The sequence below is a fragment of the Oncorhynchus mykiss genome, chromosome 9 (assembly GCF_013265735.2).
Source record: "Oncorhynchus mykiss isolate Arlee chromosome 9, USDA_OmykA_1.1, whole genome shotgun sequence".
NCBI classification, from domain to species: Eukaryota; Metazoa; Chordata; class Actinopteri; order Salmoniformes; family Salmonidae; genus Oncorhynchus; species Oncorhynchus mykiss.
The window spans coordinates 79,260,512-79,272,195 of record NC_048573.1 but is presented as its reverse complement, the minus strand read 5'-3'; positions in this window follow the sequence as shown (position 1 = coordinate 79,272,195).

The window sequence follows — 11,684 nt, the reverse complement described above, 5'->3', positions numbered from 1 at the left end:
CCAATTGTTTTATTTATTACACATCAAGGCCCTGCTTGGTGAACCACTGATCCACTCATAGCTATTTGTCTGTTGTCAAGGAGACTCACACACACAGTGCTTTTAACATACTGTTTTCAACAAACATATTTGACACATTTTGACAAACGTGATTACATAGTGCATGTTCATTTTTTACATTATTATTCTCACCTGGGATTTGAACTCACAACCTCTTGGTTCATCGTACTCTGATCTTCCTGCTTCGCCTCCATGTTGGGTCTCAGTTAATCTGACTATTCTCTCATAATTTATTTGATATACTTATTTCAGCAATTTAATGGCTTTCTGTATAATTGTCTAACTTTGGGTCATTTTAACCTGTATTAAATGATACTCCTGAAACACTAGTATGATTATTATAATATTTTCTCGAGTGTATTTTCAACAGAGCTGAGATTCCACCTATCAGGTTGTTTCAGATCAAATGCCTAGGGAGGAGGGGTTAAGGTTTCTTCAGGACAGGGCTATACTGGCCCAATAAGTACATGTCCTAGAGATATCCCTTACTGGGGTAGTGGTTAGGACTTTCATCATTGGTGCTGGTGGCCTGGGTTTGAGACCCTCTAATAGCAGTTATATATTGTTACAACACACCTCTCTGATCTAATGAGTTAAAAGGGAGTCTGTAAGTACTCCTTGAGCACCAACTATGACTGCTTTTCCTTTACCTCCTGTTCAGTATTCATTCTATAAAGATGAGCATCATGGTTTTCTGGAAATCTACTATATCATTCAAGTTCTAAAATGGCTGCAGCAACTGCAGATGTCTCCTTTAACAAAGTCTTTCTGTGACTGGTCCCAAGTTATTCTGGTGTGTATTTATCCACATTAAAACTTGGAGACGGAACTCTGTTGTTTTGGTATAACTGACATCATCGTTGCTTAAATGGTCAATTTGGGAAAGTAAAGACATGCGGCTGTAAATATAGAATATGAAAATGACATTAACGTATATTGCTAAGAATGTGACAGTTCCCTTCCCCCTCCTCACTAGATCTGAAACAACTTGATAGGTGGAAGCAATAGGGTGAATGCACTGAAGTAAATCTCAGCTGTGTTAAGACTACACTCAATAAATGCTTTTATTGATCAAAGTGATTCAGGAGTATTATTAAAACAGGTCAATATGCCTCACCAACATTGGACAACTATACACAAAAGCCCTTCAGTAAATCAAATCAATGATGAGAGCTATATGGTTAAGAGGATTCTGAGATAATTGTATTTTAAAGTTTCTAACCCTCATTGGTGTCAGCCAGTTTTATCTTGTATTCTTTTGAATTTAGCAACATGAATTCGAGTACTATATGCACTGAACTAAAATATAAACGCAACATGTAAAGTATTGGTCCCATGTTACATGAGATTAAATAAAAGATCCCAGAAATCTTCCATTCGCACAAAAAGCTTATTTCTTTCAAATTTTGTTTACATCCCTGTTAGTGAGCATTTCTGCTTGGTCAAGATAATTCATACACCTGACAGGTCTGGCATATCAAGAAGCTGATTAAACGGCATTATCATTACACAGGTGCACCTTGTGCTGGGGACAAAAAGCCACTGTAAAATGTGCAGTTTTGTCATACACAATGTCACACGTCTGAAGTTTTGAAGAAGCATGCAATTGGCATGTTGACTGGAGGAATCTCCACTAGTGCTGTTGCCAGATAATTTAATGTTAACTTCTATACCATAAACCGGCACCAACATAATTTTAAGGAATTTGGCAGTACGTCCAACTGGCCTCAACTGCAGACCATGTGTATGGTGTCGTGTGGGTGAGCAGTTTGCTGATGTGAACGTTGTGAACAGAGTGCCCCATGGTTGCAATGGGGTTATGGTATGGGCAGGTACAAGCTATGGACAAAGAACGCAATTGCATTTTATCGATGGCAATTTGAATACACTGTGACGAGATCCTCTGGCACCATTGTCATGCCATTCATCAGCCTCTATCATCCCATGTTTCAGCATGATAATGCACGGCCTCATTGTCACAAAGATCTGGACACAATTGCTGGAAGCTGAAAATGTCCATAGCCTGCATACTCACATTGAGCATGTTTGGGATGCTCTGGATCGGCGCGTATGACAGCGTGTTCCAGTTCCCGCCAATATTCAGCAATTTCACACAGCCATTGAAGAGGAGTGGGACAACATTCCACAATCAACAGCCTGATCAACTCTGCGAAGGAGATGCTACCGTGCTACATGAGATGCTGCCGTGCTACATGAGGGAAATGGTGGTCATACCAGATACTGACTCTGTGACTAGAGGTCGACTAATTATGATTTTTCAACACTGATACCGATTATTGGTGGCAAAACGTATATTCTTTCAGTGAAATACGGAACCGTTCCATATTTTATCTAATGGGTGGCATCCCTAAGTCTAAATATTGCTGTTACATTGCACAACCTTCAATGTCATGTCATAATTATGTACGATTCTGGCAAATTAATTACGGTCTTTGTTAGGAAGAAATTGTCTTCACACAGTTCGCAACGAGCCAGGCGGCCCAAACTGCTGAATATACCCTGACTCTGCTTGCACGGAACGCAAGAGAAGTGATACAATTTCCCCAGTTAAAATAAATTAATGTTAGCAGGCAATATTAACTAAATATGCAGGTTTAAAAATATATACTTGTGTATTGATTTTAATGAAAGGCATTGATGTTTATGGTTAGGTACACATTGGTGCAACAACAGTGCTTTTTTGCGAATGCGCTTGTTAAATCATCACCCTGTGATTCAATGATAAATTAACAGGCACCGTATCGATTATATGCAACGCAGGACAAACTAGATAAACTAGTAATATCATCAACCATGTGTAGTTAACTAGTGATTATGTTAAGATTGATTGTTTTTTATAAGATAAAGTATAATGCTAGCTAGCAACTTATCTTGGCTTCTTGCTGCATTCGCGTAACAGGTAGTCAGCCTGCCACGCAGTCTCCTCGTAGAGTGCAATATAATCGGCGACAATCGGTGTCCAGAAATGCTGATTACCGATTGTTATGAAAACTTGAAATCGGCCCTGATTAATCGGCCATTCAGATTAATCAGTCGACCTCTATCTGTGACCAACAGATGCATATCTGCATCTATAACATTATTACACCACTATATATTGTTGTGTCTTTGGTATCATTAAACTGAAGATTCATCTTTATCAAATAACTCTCTGTAATTATTATTACGCGATTAAACTGATTAATCATGTAACTGTAATTAACTAGGAAGTCGGGGCACCAAGGAAAATATTCAGATTACAAAGTTATAATTTTCCTAATATAACTTTACCGATATTTTCATATCTGATCAATTAGTCTTCTGATTAATGACTTATTCTTTATTTTACCTCACGTTAGTCTCATTCCAAACGTCGTAAAGTCTTGGTTATCTGCACGAACCCAGTCTTCACTATGAGTCATCCAACACACAGTTGATAATTATAACAATTGAAATGCTAATCCTTTGCACATGAACGCTCACTCATTCGGGAACAATTGCAATCAATATATACAGTGCCTTGCGAAAGTATTCGGCCCCCTTGAACTTTGCGACCTTTTGCCACATTTCAGGCTTCAAACATAAAGATATAAAACTGTATTTTTTTGTGAAGAATCAACAACAAGTGGGACACAATCATGAAGTGGAACGACATTTATTGGATATTTCAAACTTTTTTAACAAATCAAAAACTTAAAAATTGGGCGTGCAAAATTATTCAGCCCCCTTAAGTTAATACTTTGTAGCGCCACCTTTTGCTGCGATTACAGCTGTAAGTCGCTTGGGGTATGTCTCTATCAGTTTTGCACATCGAGAGACTGAAATTTTTTCCCATTCCTCCTTGCAAAACAGCTCGAGCTCAGTGAGGTTGGATGGAGAGCATTTGTGAACAGCAGTTTTCAGTTCTTTCCACAGATTCTCGATTGGATTCAGGTCTGGACTTTGACTTGGCCATTCTAACACCTGGATATGTTTATTTTTGAACCATTCCATTGTAGATTTTGCTTTCTGTTTTGGATCATTGTCTTGTTGGAAGACAAATCTCCGTCCCAGTCTCAGGTCTTTTGCAGACTCCATCAGGTTTTCTTCCAGAATGGTCCTGTATTTGGCTCCATCCATCTTCCCATCAATTTTAACCATCTTCCCTGTCCCTGCTGAAGAAAAGCAGGCCCAAACCATGATGCTGCCACCACCATGTTTGACAGTGGGGATGGTATGTTCAGGGTGATGGGCTGTGTTGCTTTTACGCCAAACATAACGTTTTGCATTGTTGCCAAAAAGTTCAATGTTGGTTTCATCTGACCAGAGCACCTTCTTCCACATGTTTGGTGTGTCTCCCAGGTGGCTTGTGGCAAACTTTAACCAACACTTTTTATGGATATCTTTAAGAAATGGCTTTCTTCTTGCCACTCTTCCATAAAGGCCAGATTTGTGCAATATACGACTGATTGTTGTCCTATGGACAGAGTCTCCCACCTCAGCTGTAGATCTCTGCAGTTCATCCAGAGTGATCATGGGCCTCTTGGCTGCATCACCGATCAGTCTTCTCCTTGTATGAGCTGAAAGTTTAGAGGGACGGCCAGGTCTTGGTAGATTTGCAGTGGTCTGATACTCCTTCCATTTCAATATTATCGCTTGCACAGTGCTCCTTGGGATGTTTAAAGCTTGGGAAATCTTTTTGTATCCAAATCCGGCTTTAAACTTCTTCACAACAGTATCTCGGACCTGCCTGGTGTGTTCCTTGTTCTTCATGATGCTCTCTGCGCTTTTAACGGACCTCTGAGACTATCACAGTGCAGGTGCATTTATACGGAGACTTGATTACACACAGGTGGATTGTATTTATCATCATTAGTCATTTAGGTCAACATTGGATCATTCAGAGATCCTCACTGAACTTCTGGGGAGAGGTTGCTGCACTGAAAGTAAAGGGGCTGAATAATTTTGCACGCCCAATTTTTCAGTTTTTGATTTGTTAAAAAAGTTAGAAATATCCAATAAATGTCGTTCCACTTCATGATTGTGTCCCACTTGTTGTTGATTCTTCACAAAAAAATAAAATGTTATATCTTTATGTTTGAAGCCTGAAATGTGGCAAAAGGTCGCAAAGTTCAAGGGGGCCGAATACTTTCGCAAGGCACTGTATATATTTGTGCTCAGTGTGTCATTGGGATCTCTGTTGAAAAGTTTGTTTCTGTTGGAGATTCTGTCCTCTCTCTCTCTGCTGTGGTTAGAATGGATAGTTCAGAGTGACATTCATTCATGTCGTTATAGAATAGATGTTTCGGCGGTTGTCGGTCTTCGCGTTCAATGATACCGAATTCCTAGCTGCAGACTAGTAATTAATATCAAAGACTTGTTCTTATTCTGTCGGTATCGATAGTCTAAGAGTTTAACCACGTGGGATGGTTAAAAGATTCAGCAGTCTGGTCTCAAACCTTGGCCCTCTCGTTATCGAGGTAAGCTGGCCTGCAACCTTTGTCCTCTAGTAATTGAGAGAAACATGGTTGGGTGATAGAAAACACAGGTGGTGGTTTTATTCGGAACATCGAAAAGGGCTGTCTCATGACGCCGGTCCTGTCTGTGCCCCCGGGGGCGTGCTAAGGACTTAGTGAGACTTTTTAGGGAATTGGAGTTTCCTTCATTAAACAGTCCAGAATCACATTACACAATTTCACAAACAGCTCCATCCTCACTCATTCATTTTATACAACAATTAGATGTAAGCCTCATTACTGAGGATATTGTATAAACAGCGTTATGGTAATGTGGTTGTATTGTCTCTCATGAGTTTCACAAAATGGTACCAAATGGACCAGTTCATAGCTGGATTCTTCACTGATCTTTTATACCTTCTCCAGAACATAAATGTTGTTCGGTTCTCCAGTTCTGTGAGGTGGAAGAAATTCCTTTGTTCTCTCTATGAAACTCACTCTCTCTCTATACTGTGGCCATGAGGAGATAGTCTTCTCCAGGAATTTACGACCTCTCTGACCACAGCAGCCTGGGTGTAGGAGACAGGGGGGTAGGGGGATGGTGCATAGAAAAGGGCTGGTGCAGAGGGAGGGGTGCTCGGGGGACCCAAAGAGGGCAACGCCATGACAATATCTACAATACAAAATGTATAATACCACCGTACAACAATATTACAATATACATGTGTGGAGAGTGCGTGTGCTAGCGCTTGTGTGCGTATGTGTGTGTCTGTACCTGTGTGTGTATCTCTTCACAGTCCCCGCTGTTCCATAAGGTGTATTTTTAATCTAATTTTACTGCTGCATCAGTTACCTGATGTGGATTAGTGTTCCATTCAGTCATGGCTCTATGTAGTACTGTGCACCTCCCATAGTCTGTTCTGGACTTGGGGACTGTGAAGAGACCTCTGGTGGCATGTCTTGTGGGGTATGTATGGGTGTCTGAGCTGTGTGCTAGTAGTTTAAACAGACCTCTGGTGGCATGTCTTGTGGGGTATGCATGGTTGTCTGAGCTGTGTGCTAGTAGTTTAGACAGACACCTCTGTGCATTCAGCTTGTCAACACTTCTTACAAAAACAAGTAGTGATGAAGTCAATCTCTCCTCCACTTTGAGACATGAGAGATTGACATGTCATTAATGTTAGCTCTCCGTGTACTTTTAAGAGCCAGCCGTGCTGCCCTGTTCTGAGACCATTGTGATTTTCCTAAGTCTCTCTTTGTGGCACCTGACCACACTACTGAACAGTAGCCCAGGTGCCACAAAACTAAGGCCTGTAGGACCTGCCTTGTTGATAGTGTTGTTAAGAAGGTAGAAACTAGGGCCTGTAGGACCTGCCTTGTTGATAGTGTTGTTAAGAAGGCAGGGTAGCACTTTATTACGGACAGACTTCTAGCCATCTTAGCTACTGTTGTATCAATATGTTTTGACCATGACAGTTTACAATCCAGGGTTACCCCAAGCAGTTTAGTCACCTCAGTTTGCTCAATTACCACATTATTCATTACAAGATTCAGTTGACGTTTAGGGTTTAGTGAATGATTTGTCCCAAATACAATGCTTTTAGTCTTTGAAATATTTAAGACAAATGTATTTCTTGCCACCCATTCTGAAACTAACTGCAGGTCTTTGTTAACTGTTGCAGTCATTTCAGTCGCTTTAGTAACTGACGTGTATAGTGTTGAGTCATCCACATACATAGACACACGGGCTTTACTCAAAGCCAGTGGCATGTTGTTAGTAAAGTTTGAAAAAGTAAGGGGCCTAGACAGCTGCCTTGTGGAATTCCTGATTCTACCTGGATTATGTTGGAGAGGCTTCCATTAAAGAACACCCTCTGTGTTCTGTTAGATAGGGAACTCTTTATCCACAATATAGCAGGGGGTGTAAAGCCATAACACAAGTTTTTCCAGCAGCAGACTATGATGATAATGTCAAAAGCCGCAGTTTATCTCAGCCAATCATCAGTAATTTGTGTAAGTGCTGTGCTTGTCGAATGTCTGGCCTGAGGGAACACACTTTCTAGAATACTTAAATTGAAGATATGGCAAATAGGAGTGGCAATATCGTCCACTATCATCCTCAGTAATTTACCATTCAAGTTGTCAGACCTCGCTGGCTTGTCATTGTTGATAGACAATAATTTTTTCACCTCTTCCACAGTCACTTTACAAAATTCAAAAGTACAATGCTTGTCTTTATTCCCAGTCAAGTGAAATCCATAAATTAGGGCCAAAGTTCCTTATATGAACTGTAACTCAGTCAAATTGTTGTGTTTATATTTTGGTTCGGTATAGGTAAAGAACATTGAACAGAACTATTTCAAAGACAACATTTTGCCAAAAATGCATATAGAACCTTTTTTTTAATGTGAACTTTATTTAACTAGGCAAGTCAGTTAAGGCAAATTCTTATTTACAATGACGGCCTACCGGGGAACAGTGGGTTAACTGCCTTGTTCAGGGGCAGAACGACAGATTTTTACCTTGTCAGCTCGGGGACCACTAGGCTACCTTATAGCTACCAAGCCATTTTCTCAGAATGTTTCTTTGGAACCATAAGGTGATGGACAAATGATACACAATGGTCTTGTCTAGAACATTAGTCTTACATTCCGAGGACATGGTAACCGAGGACATGGTAACCGAGGACATGGTAACCGAGGACATGGTAACCGTGTTCTGATTGGTGGGACGTCGATGGAATATCAACCCTCAGAACTGGACACATGAATGTTCTTCCAACGTCACATAAAACACGTTTCGAACGTTGTTGTTTATTCTGAGAACATTCTAGATTTCGTATATATGTACAGATTTCGTGCATTCGGAAAGTATTCAGACCCCTTGACTTTTTCCACATTTTGTTACGTTACAGTCTTATTCTAAAATTGATTAAATTGTTTTTTTTTTCCTCTCCTCAATCTACACACAATGACAAAGCAAAAACAGGTTTAGACATTTTTGCAAATATATAAAAAAAAAAAACTGAAATTTCACATTTACATAAGTATTCAGACCCTTTACTCAGTACTTTGCAGACCATTGGCAGCAATTACAGCCTTGAGTCTTTTTGGGTATGACGCTATAAGCTTGGCACGCCTGTATTTGGGGAGTTTCTCTGTTCGATCTGGTCCATGTCCGGGCTCTGGTTGGGCCACTCAAGAACATTCAGAGACTTGTCCAGAAGCCACTCCTGCGTTTTCTTGGCTGTGTGCTTAGGGTTGTTATCCTGTTGGAAGGTGAACCTTCGCCTCAGTCTGAGGTCCTGAGGGCTCTGGAGCAGGTTTTCATCAAGGATCTCTGTACTTTGCTCAGTTCCTGCAGCTGAAAAACATCCTCTAAGCATGATGCTGCCACCACCATGCTTCACTGTAGCGATTGTGCCAGGTTTCTTCCAGACGTGACTCTTGGCATTCAGGCCACAGAAATCTTGGTTTCATCAGACCAGAGAATCTTGTTTCTCATGGTCTGAGAGTCTTTTAGGTGCCTTTTGGCAAATTCCAAGTGGGCTGTCATGTGACTTTTACTGAGGAGTGGCTTCCATCTGGCCACTACCATCAAGGCCTGATTGGTGGAGTGCTGCAGAGATGGTTGTCCTTCTGGAAGGTCATCCCATCTACACAGAGGAACTCTGGAGCACTGTCAGTGACCATCGGATTCATGGTCACTTCCCTGACCAGGGACTTTCTCCCCGATTGCTCAGTTTGGCCGGGCAGCCAGCTCTAGGAAGAGTCTTGGTGGTTCCAAACTTCTTCCATTTAAGAATAATGGCCACTGTGTTCTTGACGACCTTCAATGCTGCAGAATTGTTTTGCTACATTTCCCCAGTTCTTTGCCTCGACACAGATCAAATCAAATTTTATTGGTCACATACACATGGTTAGCAGATGCTAATGCGAGTGTAGCAAAATGCTTGTGCTTCTAGTTCCAACAGTGCAGTAATATCTAACAAGTAATCTAACAATTACCCAAGAACTACCTAATACACACAAATCTAACAAGTAATCTAACAATTACCCAACAACTTCCTAATACACACATCTAAAGGGGTGAATGAGAATATGTACATATAAGTATATCAATGAGCGATGGCCGAGCGGCATGGGCAAGGTGCAGTAGATGGTATAAAATACAGTATATACATGTGATATGAGTAATGTAAGATACGTAAACATTATAAAAGTGCCATTATTTAAAGTGGCATTTAAAAAAATATATAATAATTTATCTGTTATTTTACCAGGTAAGTTGACTGAGAACATGTTCTCATTTACAGTAACGACCTGGGGAATAGTTACAGAGGAGATGTAGGGGGATGAAAGAGCCAATTGTAAACTAGGGATTATTAGGTGACCGTGATGGTTTGAGGGCCAGATTGGGAATTTAGCCAGGGCATTGCTTAAAGTGGCCAGTGATTGGGTCTCAGTGTAGGCAGCAGCTTCTCTGAGTTAGTGGCTGCTATTTAACAGTCCGATGGCCTTGAGATAGAAGCTGTTTTTCAGTCTCTCGGTCCCAGCTTTGATGCACCTGTACTGACCTCGCCTTCTGGATGATAGCGGGGTGAACAGGCAGTGGCTCGGGTAGTTGTTGTCATTGATGATATTTTTGGCCTTCCTGTGACATCGGGTGGTGTAGGTGCCCTGGAGGGCAGGTAGTTTGCCCCCGGTGATGCGTTGTGCAGACCTCACCCTCTGGAGAGCCTTACAGTTGTGAGCGGAGCAGTTGCCGTACCAGGAGGTGATACAGCCCGACAGGATGCTCTCGATTGTGCATCTGTAAAGGTTTATGAGTGTTTTGGGTGACAAGCCGAATTTCTTCAGCCTCCTGAGGTTGAAGAGGCGCTGCTGCACCTTCTTCACGACGCTGTCTGTGTGGGTGGACCATTTCAGTTTGTCCGTGATGTGTACGCCGAGGAACGCCGAGGAACTTTCCACCTTCTCCACTACTGTCCCTTCGATGTGGATAGGGGGGTGCTCCCTCTGCTGTTTCCTGAAGTCCACGATCATCTCCTTTGTTTTGTTGACATTGAGTGTGAGGTTATTTTCCTGACTCCACACTCCGAAGGCCCTCACCTCCTCCCTGTAGGCCGTCTCGTTGTTGTTGGTAATCATGCCTACCACTGTAGTGTCATCTGCAAACTTGATGATTGAGTTGGAGGCGTGCATGGCCACGCAGTCGTGGGTGAACAGGGAGTACAGGAGAGGGCTGAGAACGCACCCTTGTGGGGCCCCAGTGTTGAGGATCAGCGGGGTGGAGATGTTGTTACCTACCCTCACCACCTGGGGGGGGGCCGTCAGGAAGTCCTGTTCCCAGTTGCACAGGGCGGGGTCGAGACCCAGGGTCTCGAGCTTGATGATGAGTTTGGAGGGTACTATGGTGTTAAATGCTGAGCTGTAGTCGATGAACAGCATTCTTACATAGGTATTCCTCTTGTCCAGATGGGTTAGGACAGTGTGCAGTGTGGTTGCGATTGCATCGTCTGCGGACCTATTGGGGCGGTAAGCAAATTGGAGTGGGTCTAGGGTGTCAGGTAGGGTGGAGGTGATATGGTCCTTGACTAGTCTCTCAAAGCACTTCATGATGACGGAAGTGAGTGCTCCGGGGCGATAGTCATTTAGTTCAGTTGGCTTAGATTTCTAGGGAACAGGAACAATTGGGGCCCTCTTGAAGCATGTGGGAACAGCAGATTGTGGGAACAGGATTGATTGAATATGTCTGTAAACACACCAGCCAGCTGGTTTGCACATGCTCTGAGGACGCGGGTGGGGATGCCGTTTGGGCCGGCAGCCTTGCGAGGGTTCAGGTCCATAGCAGTCTGAACCCTGTAGGCTACATGGACTTTAGTGGTTTTATTCCTTAATTGTTTTGTTTGATGTTGTATTTGTTTGTTTGTTAGTTTTTTGTTTGTTTGTGTCTGTGTGTTCTTTTACAGGTGTGTCTGGCAGTGGGGAGGCAGAGAGGAGCCTGGGTACTAGGGAGTAATTACATTCCAGTTGAATCAGTCATCAGACAAACGAGCCTCTACTAAATAGGATGTGTGATATGTGTTTTAGGAATATGTTTTCACAAACAGCAGATAGCAGCACACCCACCAGCTGCCCGTACATTCTAGTTAGGCTAAAGCAGAGCATTCTGGGTAGTCTGGTAACT